This window comes from Gobio gobio (assembly GCF_949357685.1).
Source record: "Gobio gobio genome assembly, chromosome: 1".
Lineage (NCBI taxonomy): Eukaryota > Metazoa > Chordata > Actinopteri > Cypriniformes > Gobionidae > Gobio > Gobio gobio.
The window spans coordinates 75571793-75585404 of record NC_137097.1 but is presented as its reverse complement, the minus strand read 5'-3'; the positions used below and the strand labels follow the sequence as shown (position 1 = coordinate 75585404).

At 38.7% G+C, this 13612-nt stretch overlaps 1 pseudogene across 1 annotated transcript in view; it reads left to right on the top strand.

Moving 5' to 3' along the window:
• Nucleotides 1-3151: 3151 nt before the first annotated feature.
• The window catches only part of LOC307135843, a 43658-nt pseudogene continuing 33197 nt past the window's right edge, over nt 3152-13612 (top strand). The window contains exons 1-6 of the transcript XR_013818697.1: nt 3152-4662; nt 4828-4923; nt 8792-9022; nt 9121-9143; nt 9225-9343; nt 9580-10056. The product of XR_013818697.1 is annotated as an uncharacterized misc_RNA (transcript). The remainder of the gene's footprint in view (nt 4663-4827; nt 4924-8791; nt 9023-9120; nt 9144-9224; nt 9344-9579; nt 10057-13612) is intronic.

Below are 13612 nucleotides of genomic sequence, written 5' to 3'. Positions count from 1 at the left end.
ATAAATCTACATATTGCTGGATAAATACATATGTAAATACATAATTAAATGTGCGAGGAGATAGATAATAAATAAATACATAAATACATAAATAAATAAATAAATAAATAAATAAATAAATAAATAAATAAATAAATAAATAAATAAATAAATAAATAAATAAATAAATAAATAAATAAATAAATAAATAAATAAATAAAATGTTAAATGAAATTCTAAACTGAAAGTTGACTTAATTACTTCATTATTTATCTCCTCACACATTTAATTATTTAGATATTTATTTATGCTGGAATATGTGGATTTATGTATTCATGTATGTTTGCACATGTAGAATGGTATGGGTTGGTTGATTTATTTATTTGCGTATTTATTTATTTATTGTTTTTGCAGGTTTCATCCTCCATATGCAGAGGCGGACAGTTTTTACTTTCCAAGTAATTTTATTTTTCAAGTAAATGTACTTTATCAGTGTTCTTCTTTGGAAAACTTTTACTTCACAACCTTCCAAAAACATAATATTGTACTTTTTACTGCACTATGTTTCATATTGAATATCATGTAATACTTAATTACATTAAAAATGTAGTATTGTATACTTTTACTCAAGTAAAAGTAATTACAATTTTACTTGAGTACAAGTAAGAAAGTACCATATTATATATAATCAAGTATTCATGGTAAACAAAACAAAAAAACTTGTATTTATGAAATGTATTGCAGTAAAAAGTATGACATTATAAATTATGCTTTGGAATGTAATGTACGTTTTCTAAAGAAAAACACTGATCAAATATATACTTGAAAAATGTACTGGAGTAGAAAGTAAAAATACTTAAGTACTGTCCGCCTTGTTCGCGTGGCAGCGTTTTACTTATGTCAACCCATTTCAACAGAAACTCATGAATCATGAATGTTTTCGTTATTTAGGTCTATTGAAAAATAAAATTAGATAATTTAAAACTGCCTTATTTCTATAGTAATAAAAATACGTGGTATTTTTAACGGCAATAACGGTAGAAAATCCCTAAGTGCTTCCTTATATTGGGCCGTTTGGGACTTTTATTTTGACAGCGCGCTTTTGGTCAGAGTCTCATAAAAGAGAAGGAAAGTGAGGAAGCTTGAAAATCATCAGTGGGACTGAAAGCGTTTTTCTTATTTCAACAGGAACCCTATGAATCATGAATGTTTTCGTTATTTAGGTCTACTGCAAAAATAAATGCGATCATTATAAATATAGCCTTTCTCGCTTTCCTTCTTTTTGATATTTAAATGATATTTCAATGTTTGGTATATTTTCATCCTTGCTTCTTATTTGTCGTTTTGGTATTAATCCTTTGGGAATATTATGTGTAAAACATAGGCACACTAAAGAACTTTGAAGTAAAAAACTAAACAAAAAACAACAAAAAGACTCTTTTCACATTTCCGGGTTTCTCAGAGGTTACATTTGTGTGTGTGTGTGTGTGTGTGTGTGTGTGTGTGTGTGTGTGTGTGTGTGTGTGCCCATTTGCTTAAAAAGAAAAAGAAAAACGCCACAATAGTGATTTCACAACTTTCAAAAAGAGGGAAAAAATAGAGTGAGTTTGATAACGGCAGTGAAAAGAGAGAAATATGTTAATTTCGATCACTCCCATAGAAACACCCTCACACCAGCGGTAACTTGTTTTTCTGTAATTTGAGGCAAAAGTAATAAAATACAAAGTATTAGTGTTATAAATGTACGTATATTTTGTTAAAAATTACAATACAAAAAACGTTGCAGGATTTACGATATTGATGACCGTTAAAACGCCGACGCCCTATTGGATGAACGTCACCTTGCGTCATTAATATTAATGAGCTAAGCTTTTAAATGCATGTCTCTTCGCTCCGGCCGATAGTTGGCGATTCACAGGAACACAGCAGCATCGGCGGAGGAGAACATGTGCAGCTTCGGACTTTCTCCTAGAAAGCGATTCATTTAAGGTATCCAGATTGTTCTAATGATATTGTTTACCAAGTAAACACTGTACAATCTTAAAACTGTGCTAGCTAGAGAACCGTTTGCTGTTACGCGACAGAGTTGCCACGTGTTTCCCACGAGGGAAACACGTGGCAATATCATGCAATGCGTTCATAACAAGAGCCTTAAGCTCATCCTAGATGTGCTATTTTTTCTTTTTATGAACTTTATACAATAAAACTGCTATTGCATGTTAATAGTCGTCTTATTATCAGTATATTCGTGCACACAGTTAGAGCCCTGCGCTGCTTTGCTGTGCATTGTGGGGTGTAGGATGTGTGCTACAGCACCGCTGGGTCTCAGTGCTCGTCTCTCTGTTCTCGCGAGAGCTGAGATGCTGCAGATCCCGCTACAGATTCACTAGAGCTGTTTTTAGATTTAACATGAGTGTTTGCATATGCTACCTGCTGATTTATTCATGCATTTATTTCTGTTTACATGCAGGGTGATGCAGAAACTGGGTTTGCGTCTCCACACACAGACATTCAGGACGATAAGAAGACAAGAGTTTATCACCTGAACAACTTAAGCTTCTGAAATAATCATTTAGATTTTGACGGACCCAGGAGAAACTCTTCAAATGCTCTCTCAAACAAATAAAGTTCAATAAAACATAAGTTGAGTCTCTTTTATTATTGTCAATACGCTCTAAAAAAATGCTGGGTTGAAAATGGACAAACCCAGCATTTTGGTTATTTTATGCAAACGTTTAACCCAACCACTGGGTTAAAAGATTCATAATCAACCCAACTTCGGTTGTTTTTAACCCAGCATTTTTTTAGAGTGTATACATCCGGGATCTGGAGCTGCTGAGTTTATCTCTAAACTTGATTTAAACACTGAAGCTTTAATCTGAAGACCTTGAGTAACTGGGTCAGGTGTGTATGATGAGGGTCAGCTAAACTTCATGGGTTTCGCCTAATGCACAACGGAATATAAGGAGTGTTTTTTTTTTTCATTTATCTACTTGAACATTTAATTCCACTTTCATTTGTATATAACTTTATGTATACATTTATATCTGCACTTCTTAATACATATAATGAGGGGGACATGTTTTACCTCAGTCTAGTATTTTAGTTAAAACTAAGACCAGTGTGTGTTGAGTCCAGACCAACAGTACTTAAATGGATCTATACTGTCTTAGACATGTCTTACATTTAATGAGTATATACACTTAGAATAAGACACGAGTTATTACAAGCCAATTGGTGCAATTACACCTGATTGTTAAAAAAAGAATAATGTAAACAGAAAATGATAGGTCTACATATGAATAAAACTGAAATCCAAGTCAATCATTCAACCGATTTGTTCAAAGCAGCTGAAATAGCCAAAACTCGTGTCTAAAAGTCACTTAATATAAACGTCTTGTTTATTGAACGTTTGTATAAATCAATATCACATTAGCAATCATGCTCATATTTGTGAAAACCACTCACACACATGTGATATTGCTACTGCCATAATATAAACAAATCTTATAAAAGTACTACTTTGCGAACAAATCTTGAATTCTGTGGGGATTTTTCTTTTTTGAGACAAACCAGCACCACAGTAACAAATAAATCACATTTTAAATAAGTTATGAGTGATTTTTTTAAGGATAAGTTTTACATCAAATCACATTATTAACAAATAAATGTGAAACCAAGCAATTTAGTGATCTCTTCGTAGTGCTCTTGAGTTAAATCTGTCTGACAAGACCGAGTACAAATGCGGTCGAGAGGCCATGTCCACACTAATAAAACGTTTTCAAACGAAAACGCATCTTTTTCTCCCCGTTTTGGCCTGAGATGGCGTTTTAAGTCGATGAAAACACTCTCTAAAGCGGATAAATTTGCAAAACGTAGTGTGAACTGTGATTTGAAAACGATGACGCATTTTTAGTCATGTGACTAGATTTGTTTATACCGCTATTGTGCCAGTTCTGTGCTATTCACTTTCACACAGTTGCTCAAATGTTACTTTGCACACTTCAAATCACAAAGAAAGATTAAAAATCACACCCCCATGTGATCAGAAACTCCGCGGGAAGAGACTGACTTGTTATTTATTCCCCTATCGGTCAGACTTTCTCCACCCGCCATTAAAACACCAAAGAAGAAGAAGACGACTTTCTCTTGACAAAAGCAATGATTAGCGACCGACGAAGAAGGATTTGAAACGTTTCTGAACAGACAGCAGATCTTTGTGATTCTCCTGGTTATTCATTTTTGAAACCTTGATTCATAAAGTGAAAGTAAAGCTCAGATTGAGAGAAAATGGCTTCACTGTCTGAAGATGATATTTCTTGTCCTGTGTGTCGTGAAATCTTCAAGGATCCTGTTGTTCTGTCCTGTAGTCACAGTTTCTGTAAAGAGTGTGTTCAACAGTTCTGGAGAATCAAGGAAGCTCAGGAGTGTCCCGTCTGCAGGAGATTGTCAAGACATGAACCTCCATGTAATCTTGTGTTAAAAAACTTGTGCGAGTCGTTCCTGAAGGAGAGAAATGAGAGGCGTTCATCAGGATCTGAGGAGCTCTGCAGTTTACACAGTGAGAAACTCAAACTCTTCTGTCTGGAGGACAAACAGCCGGTGTGTTTAGTGTGTATTAACTCACAGAAACACGACAATCACAAATTCAGACCCATCGATGAAGTGGTTTCATCATATAAGGTAAGACAGATTTACAGATGAGGATAAACACTTAAAGGGATAGTTCACCCAAAAATGAAAATTCTGTCATTAATTACTCATTAACTTTATCTTCAGAATATGTATTTATTATTTTAATTTATTACAGGAACCTCTAGTGTCATAGATTTTCTCTTTAATTCCCAGGAGGAGCTCAAAACTGCACTGAAGTCCTTACAAGAGATACTCAAACACAAAGAAAACATTAAAGTAGAGTTTGAGAAAACAGTTCCACACATTAAGGTGAGGATTGACTCTACTAACATGTTTACAAGTTGATCTGATCCGTCTGAAATAATAACACAGCATTTCTTTATTGACTGAAACACACACACACACACACACACACACACACACACACACACACACACACACACACACACACACACACACACACACACACACACACACACACACACACACATTGGGTTTTCATGTTTTATGAGGCCTTGCATAGACATAATGATATTCGTAATGAACAAACTGTATCCCATAACACTAAACCTACAGTTCACAGAAAACTGACTGCATTTTTACATTTACAAAAAACATCACTTAGTCTGATTTATAAACCGTTTTCCTCTTGGAGACCAAAAAATGTCCCCACAAGGACGAGGATTTTGGATATTGCCATCTTTGTGGGGATATTTTGGTTCTCATAGCATAGAGCAGGGGTCTTCAAACTGGGGTCCCCAGAAAATTTCAGAGAATAAAAAGACAAAGCAAAAATTGTTAAAGTCTACCGAACATTCTGTTTAATTTCTAAATGTTTCTCCTTTATTGCTGTATACATACTTTCCAGAATTGTATATGTTTGCTTTTCTTTCTTTCAAAAGAAAGAAAATTTTTCTAGTGAGTTTTTCTCAATATAGTGCCCTTTATTTCGCTCACTGGGGTTGTAAGGCAGTAAGTATTCTTAAAGCAGTACATAAACTGCTTACGTACATTTATTGTGAAAGTTGTTTATAGAAATAATTTTTAATTGAAAATGTCTTCTTCAGGTTTATACATCCAACATTAAGTATAGCCAATTTACGTTCGGAAACAATGTCACAATATGTCACTCTTACTATTTATCTAACAGTTAAAATTTTTTCATACATAAAAATATATCAATGTTTCAGGTAGGGGGGTCCCTCATAAAAGGTTCATCATATTTGGGGGTCCTTGGCATCATAAAGTTTGAAAACCCCTGGTATACACCACACACACACACACACACACACACACACACACACACACACACACACACACACTCGCAGAGCTGGGCCGTGTTTCAGAAAGGAGGTTAAGTTAAAATGTTAACCCTAGAATGAGGGAAACTCTGGGTTTTCTGTTTCAGAATGGGAGGTATGTCAAACCTGAGAAAGCAGGGTAAGGTAACTCATAGATCAAGTTTTAACTCAGAGTTGGTTGAACCTCCTTATTGAAACGAGCTCCTGTGTGCACATGCTGCGTTTACACCGAATGCGAATTGAGCGAGTGATTTCAATGTTAAGTCAATGTAAAGACGCGTTGATGTGCGTCTGGAGGTCCTGCAGCGCAATAGAAGCTTTTAGCGCGGCACGATGGATGCGGTTTAGCCTCATTCACGTGTCCAGTTCACACGAAAGAGGCAAATTGTAGAGCCGGACCGATAACATCAGCCCACCGATATATCGGCCGATATTAGGCATTTTCCAAACTATCGGTATCGGCATTTATGATGATTATGGCATTCATAACTGAGAACATTCGTGAAGTGTATGGTAAGTTGGCAACTGTCAGGAGACATACATTGCTTGAATAACAATTAAAAGAACATCCCCATCAGTTCTCTTAACTCACATAATCATGACAAAATTCGTGTCCAGTTTTGCTGTTACATGTAAGCCAAGAGTGAAACGGAATTAGCTAGTAATTACATTGTTACAGTATAGTTGACTGACTGGTGAATTAAGATGCATTTCTTTAATAGCGTGACAGTTTGCCAGCATGAGGTGTATCATCTCTCCCCTGCCCGTTATTTTGAAAAAGTATGTTTTACAATATTTTGCAGTATGTCCATTTCTCAATGATGGCTTATCATAGACTTTAGCTAACCACAAAGCTAGCTAATGCCATGGCTAATAGTGGAAGACCGCTAACATTAATGCGCTTGGAAATCACAACAAACTTATTCTGCCCTAAATAAAGTAGTGATTACTGTATAACTAGTATATTTGTAGTTCCAGTCCCTGCATTGTAAATTGTAAGTTAGGCACGTGAGGAGTGAACGAAAGTGCGTTGCGGACTTCGTTCAGACGCAGCATTAACGGGTCAAATGATGGATTTACTGCATCACTAGTTGTAGATTTTAGAAGGCAGGCAGCAAATGATGATTGAAAATGGTTTGTTGTAGCTTGATGGATAGAATTAAAAGAGTGCATGTTAAGGGATAAGCAAGTTGACATTGTAATTATAAGGTAGCTCAAGAAAACAGGGACTAACAATTTCACACACACACAAAACATCAGGAGTGACCTTTGTCTTGTTTAATAATAATAATACAAATGATAATAATAATTGCATCATTGATTTTTTTTTTTAAATGATCACTGTCAATATTAATAATAATAGTAGTATTAGTAATAGTTGTGATTGTAGCAGCAATCATTTTGTTTTTATTTTGTATGTCTCACCTGGCTTGTTTACTTCATATTTTGACAGATGGCAAGTGGTGGTTTCTGGCCGATATTTTTTAAATCACCAAATATTTATATCGGTATTGGCCTTAAAGATCCTTTATCGGTCGGGCTCTAGCGAATTGTCTTGCGTGAGTGATTTTATTTGGTGTTTTTTGTGCATTCACGCTTTTAAAGCCAATTCGCGTCTGACTCCCGAGATGAAAAATCTGAACAGGGGCAAGGCCTGCCCGGAGTCACTCATTCAACATGGAGGGATGACTGATAATGGCAGTGAGCAGTCATACAGAGCTATTTTGCTTCAAACACTCACTTTATAGTTAAGAGTGGATTCAAAATGTTCAAGCGTCCAACTAGACACGATAGAAGCGAATTTGACGCGCAATTCACATTCGGTGTGAACGCAGCATTAAGATGATCAAGCGCAGACGCCTCTATCAGCTGGTTATTCAGCAGTGGGTGGGACTAATCTCAACCCCATTAGCTAGCGCTCAACTTCCACATTTTCATTTGGACGAATGCAGACAATGTGATTTAATATTCATGAATTGAACAACCGTTAGCGTCACTACATGACGGTTATTGTCTTATTAAAACCCCGTCACAAAAGTAGCGTTAAAAAGTCAAGAGTCAAACTGCCTAACTAAAGCAACACTGATCACCATAATGGTGACATGAAACAGCAGGTGTTCATCACTAATGGTCAATCATCACTGAATTAATCTCTTAATTATCATTTACTCTAACATCTCATTTACTCTAACACTGCTTGAGGTCCTGTCCGCAGATTCTTCTATGCGGTTTGTCCGTTCGTCCACACAATCGCAGTATCCGGACACTGAAACTAAACATTTTTTAAAACTCCTGCCAGGGTGAAGATTTTTAGTAACGCCGGTTGCAGTGTTGTCGAGTGGATGGTGAAACTGGAGATTTTGGCTTGTTACGTCAGAACCAGAACCGGCAATAACCTTTTTTCCAGGCTTCTGATTGGCCAACATGGCTTTACGGTTAGGGTTATATCGCCACCTGTGGGTTTGGCGTGCTCTTGACATCGCTTAGTAACACGTTTTTGCGTTTTCATGTGGACGCAATATTTTTTTAAACGGAGGAGGTTAAGCTTAAGCTAGTCCCAGACTAAAATACATGTTTGAGCTGTTTTAACTGAAAGGACTGACATATCTTACATGAAGTCAGTGCCATTGCATTGTTTTAAGATGCACACCAGTCATGGGTTTTTCTAAGGCATGTTTATAAAAGCTACTTAAATGTCCTAATTTAACTAAGGCTTAATCCTGGTTTAATAAAGAGACAGAACATCTACTACTACAGTTATAGTGCGTCAGAAAGTTAAAGTTGTAGTTCACTAACACACATTCCCCCACTCACTCTTCATGCTGCTCCAGAATCAGTTCTTTGAGATGATTGAAGTGAATGTGATGTGATTTCAGTCTCAAGCTGAGCACACAGAGCGTCAGATTAAACAGCAGTTTGAGAAGCTTCATCAGTTTCTCAGAGATGAAGAAGAAGCTACAATCACTGCACTGAGGGAGGAAGAGGAGCAGAAGAAGCAGATGATGAAGGAGAAGCTGGAGGAGATGAACACACACATCTCAGCTCTTTCACACACAATCAAAGACATGGAGGAGATGATGAAAGCCAAAGACGTCTGCTTTCTGAAGGTCTGATTTCACATCATTGATTGATTGATTGATTGATTGATTGATTGATTGATTGATTGATTGAGTTCTTGATGATCAATGGTGTGTTTGTTCTGCAGGAGTTTCCAGTCTCAATGGAAAGGTGAGTGATCTGCTGGTGTCTCTGGTCTCTCTGGTTCTGGTCCAAAGCCACTGCAGTTCTGACTCCTGAATGTTCTTCCAGAGTCCAGATCTCACAGCCGGATCCACAGATGGCTTCTGGAGCTTTGATTCATGTGCCACGGTACTTGGGCAACCTGCCGTTCAGAGTCTGGAAGAAGATGCAGGACATCGTCCAAAACAGTGAGTCTGGAGAAGAACTGAGCTCTCACACACACACTGGAAATCACACATGGGTTTCTCATGACACAACACTGATGATAAAAATGAGTGTGTAACTAAAAACACTGACAGTGATCAGAGGAAAATGTCTGTATTTGTTCAGGACGAGTGTCATAATTCATAATAATCTGTGATTGGTTCACTCTTGATCATTATATGAAGATCAGAATAAAAGCAGCTGTGAATTGTCTCATCAGCTCCTGTGATTCTGGATCCAAACACGGCTCATCCACGCCTCGCCCTGTCTGATGATCTGACCAGTGTGGAATACATTTTGACCAGTCAAACGCTTCCTGGTAATCCAGAGAGATTTGACTGTTATCCATGTGTTCTGGGTTCAGAGGGTTTTAACTCAGGAAGACACTACTGGGATGTGGAGGTTAATGAGAGTGACTACTGGAGTCTTGGAGTAACTACAGCATCAAACCAGAGGAAGGGAACTGTTTTCTTTAACACTGATGTCTGGTGTGTGCAGTACGGACTGGATGCGTTTGGTTTTCCTGTTGAAGAGGATCTTGATCATGTGAGAGTGTATCTGGACTATGACGGAGGAATGGTGTCATTCTCTGATCCTGTAAATAACACACATCTACACACATTCACAACCACCTTCACTGACACACTCTTTCCATTCTTCTGTTGTTCTTCCTCTCAGAGGATCTTACGGGTCAATAGTCAGTAAATGTTACACCTGTAGGTCTGGATTGAGCTGATTTCATATTTTACACTCATGTTTCCAGTCTTTAATTCATATCACATGAGCGTTGATCTGTGATTGGGCCACAGCTGATCACATGACTGATTTCCAGCAGCAACTCTCACACTCTCATATTGCTGTTATACAACAGATCAATAAACAAGTTAGAAAGTATATTCTTTTTTATTTTTTATCTGTAAAATGATTGTGTTCATAAGGTCTGTCCCATATTGTCTGCTGAGGTGAAATTAATATCAAATCACTCATTTTAGTGTCAATATGTCCTGATATTTTCAGGGTTTCTATAGAATACAGTCACGGAAAACCTGCAAATATCAGGGAATTTTAAAGTTATGGGAAAAGCTATGGTTAATATATGTTTATTCATTACACAACACCTAAATCAAGTGCACTGAATTTAAACACATGGTGAAGTTTAAAATAAATCATGTTATTATTATATTTGACCAATGAGAAACTACTTCTTCTTTTCCTTTCGGCTGTTCCCTTCAGGGGTCGCCACAGCCAATCATCTGCCTCCATCTAGCCCTATCCCCTGCATCCTCTTCTCTCAGACCGACTACCTTCATGTCCTCCTTCACTACATCCATAAACCTCCTCTTTGGTCTTCCTCTCGACCTCCTGCTTGGCAGCTCTAACCTCAGCATCCTTTTACTGGTATATTCACTCTGAACATGACCAAACCATCTCAACCTGGCCTCTCTAACTTTGTCTCCAAAACATCTCACATGTGCTGTCCCTCTGATGTACTCATTCCTGATCCTATCCATCCTCGTCACTCCCAAAGAGAACCTCAACATCTTCAGCTCTGCTACCTCTAGCTCTTCCTCCTGTCTTTTCTTCAGTGCAACTGTCTCCAAACCATCCACAACATCGCTGGTCTCACTACTGTCCTGTACACCTTTCCTTTCATTCTTGCTGGTACTCTTTTATCACACAACAGACCTGACACTTTTCTTCACCCATTCCAACCTGCCTGCACACGCTTCTTCACCTCTTTTCCACACTCCCCATTGCTCTTGACTGTTGACCCTAAGTATTTAAAATCCTGCACCTTCTTTACCTCTTCTCCCTGTAACCTCACTGTTCCACTTGGCTCCCTCTCATTCACACACATGTATTCTGTCTTGCTGCGACTAACCTTCATTCCTATCCTCTCCAGAGCAAACCTCCACCACACCACACAAGACTTTCCTCCACCTGCTCTCACTACAGATCACAATGTCATCCGCAAACATCATAGTCCATGGAGATTCAGCCTGTCCATCACCACCGCAAACAAGAAGGGGCTCAGAGCTGATCCTTGATGCAGTCCCACCTTCACCGTGTAGTCCCCTGTCTCACCTAAGGCACACCTTACCCCTGTCCTACTGCTCTCATACATATCCTGCACCACTCTAACACACTTCTCTGCCACTCCAGACCTCCTCATACAATACCAAAGCTCCTCTCTTGGCACCATGTCATATGCTTTCTCTAAATCTACAAAGACACACTGCAGCTCTTTCTGACCCTATCAACATTCTCAAAGCAAATAATGATCCTGTGGTGCTCTTTCTTGGCATGAAACCATACTGCTGCTCACAAATGTTCACTTCTCCCCTTAGCCTTGCTTCCACTTCTCTTTCCCACAACTTCATTGTATGGCTCATCATCTTAATACCTCTGTAGCTTCCACAACTCTGCACACCTCCCTTGTTCTTAAAAATCGGCACCAAAACACTTCTCCTCCATTCCTCAGGCATCCTCTCACTCTCGAAGACCTCGTTGCACAACCTAGTTAAAAACTCTACTGCCATCTCTCCTAGACACTTCCATACCTCCACTGGTATGTCATCAGGACCAACTGCCTTTCCTCTCTTCATCCTCTTCAAAGCTCTCTTCACCCTTGCTAATCCTTTCTACCTCCTGCTCAACAATATTTGCCTCTACAACTCTTCTCTCCCTGTCATTTTCCTCATTCATCAGTTCCTCAAAGCACTCCTTCCATCTTTCCCTCACCCTCCTGTCACCTGTCAACACATTTCCATCTCTATCTTTAATCACTCTAACCTGCTGCACATCCTTTCCATCTCTATCCCTCTGCCTCGCCAACCGATACACATCCCTCTCACATTCCTTACTATCTAACCTTGCATACATGTCCTCATAAGCTTTCTGTTTGGCCTTTGCCACCTCTATCTTAACCTCGCATCACCCTATATTCCTGTCTACTATCCTCCGTTCTCTCACTGTCCCACTTCTTCCTAGCTAACCTCTGGATACTCTCCTGGACTTCCTCATTCCACCACCAAGTCTCCTTGTCTTCTTTCCTCCTTCCAGATGACACACCTAGCACCTTCCTACCTGTCTCCCTGATCACTTTGGCTGTAGTAGTCCAGTCATCTGGAAGCACCTTCTGACCCCCTAAAGCTTGTCTCAACTTCTCCCTGAAAATCACACAGCGTTCTTCCTTTTCCAGCTTCCACCACTTTGTCTCTTTTCATCTTCCTCACCACCAGAGTCATCTTACACATCACGATCCTATGCTGTCTAGCTACACTCTCACCTACCACTACTTTACAATCGCTAATCTCCATCAGATTACAGCGTCTACATAAGATATAGTCCACCTGTGTGCTCCTGCCACCACTCTTATATGTCACCCTGTGTTCCTGCCTCTTCTGAAAGTACGTGTTCACCACAGCCATCTCCATACTTTTAGCAAAGTCTACCAACCTCTGTCCTTCTGGGTTCCTTTCCTGAAGACCAAACCTGCCCATCCTCGTCCCCACTATTCCCTTCACCAACATGTCCATTGAAATATGTCCCTATCACCACTCTCTCACTTCTGGGAACAGTCTGCATCACTTCCTCCAACTCACTCCAGAATATGTCTTTCTCCTCTTGCTTACAACCTACTTGTGGAGCATAGGCACTAACAACATTCAACATCACACCTTCAATTTCCAGTTTCAGACTCATCAACCTATCTGACACTCTCTTTACCTCCAGAACATTCTTCACAAACTCCTCCTTCAGGATCACTTCTACTCCATTTTTCTTCCTGTCCACACCATTATAAAACACTTTAAACCCTGCTCCAATGCTTCTAGCGTGGCTCCCTGTCCACCTGGTCTCCTGGACACTTTCCTCCTCTGCATCATATCTACCAGCTCTCTGCCTTTACCTGTCATCGTACCAACATTCAACATTCATCTGACCAATGAGAAACACTGATCGCCATTCACCAGTTATTTCAGTGAGGGGTCACTTTGCTAATTTTCACATAATGATTTTATAATAATCACATGTTTTAGTATTATAACACTGAACGAGTTAATTTAACACGTGCACATTATCAGTATTTGTTGTAATGAGGTTAAATGATAATTTGCTCATTGAAGTAAATGGATGTAAAATGTTCTTTCTAATCCACAACAATGTTGAATAAAATATAAATATTTATTAGGCAATAGAAATACTTTATTACAGATGTTTTCAGATATGTCGTAAAAACAAATGTGCCGTCT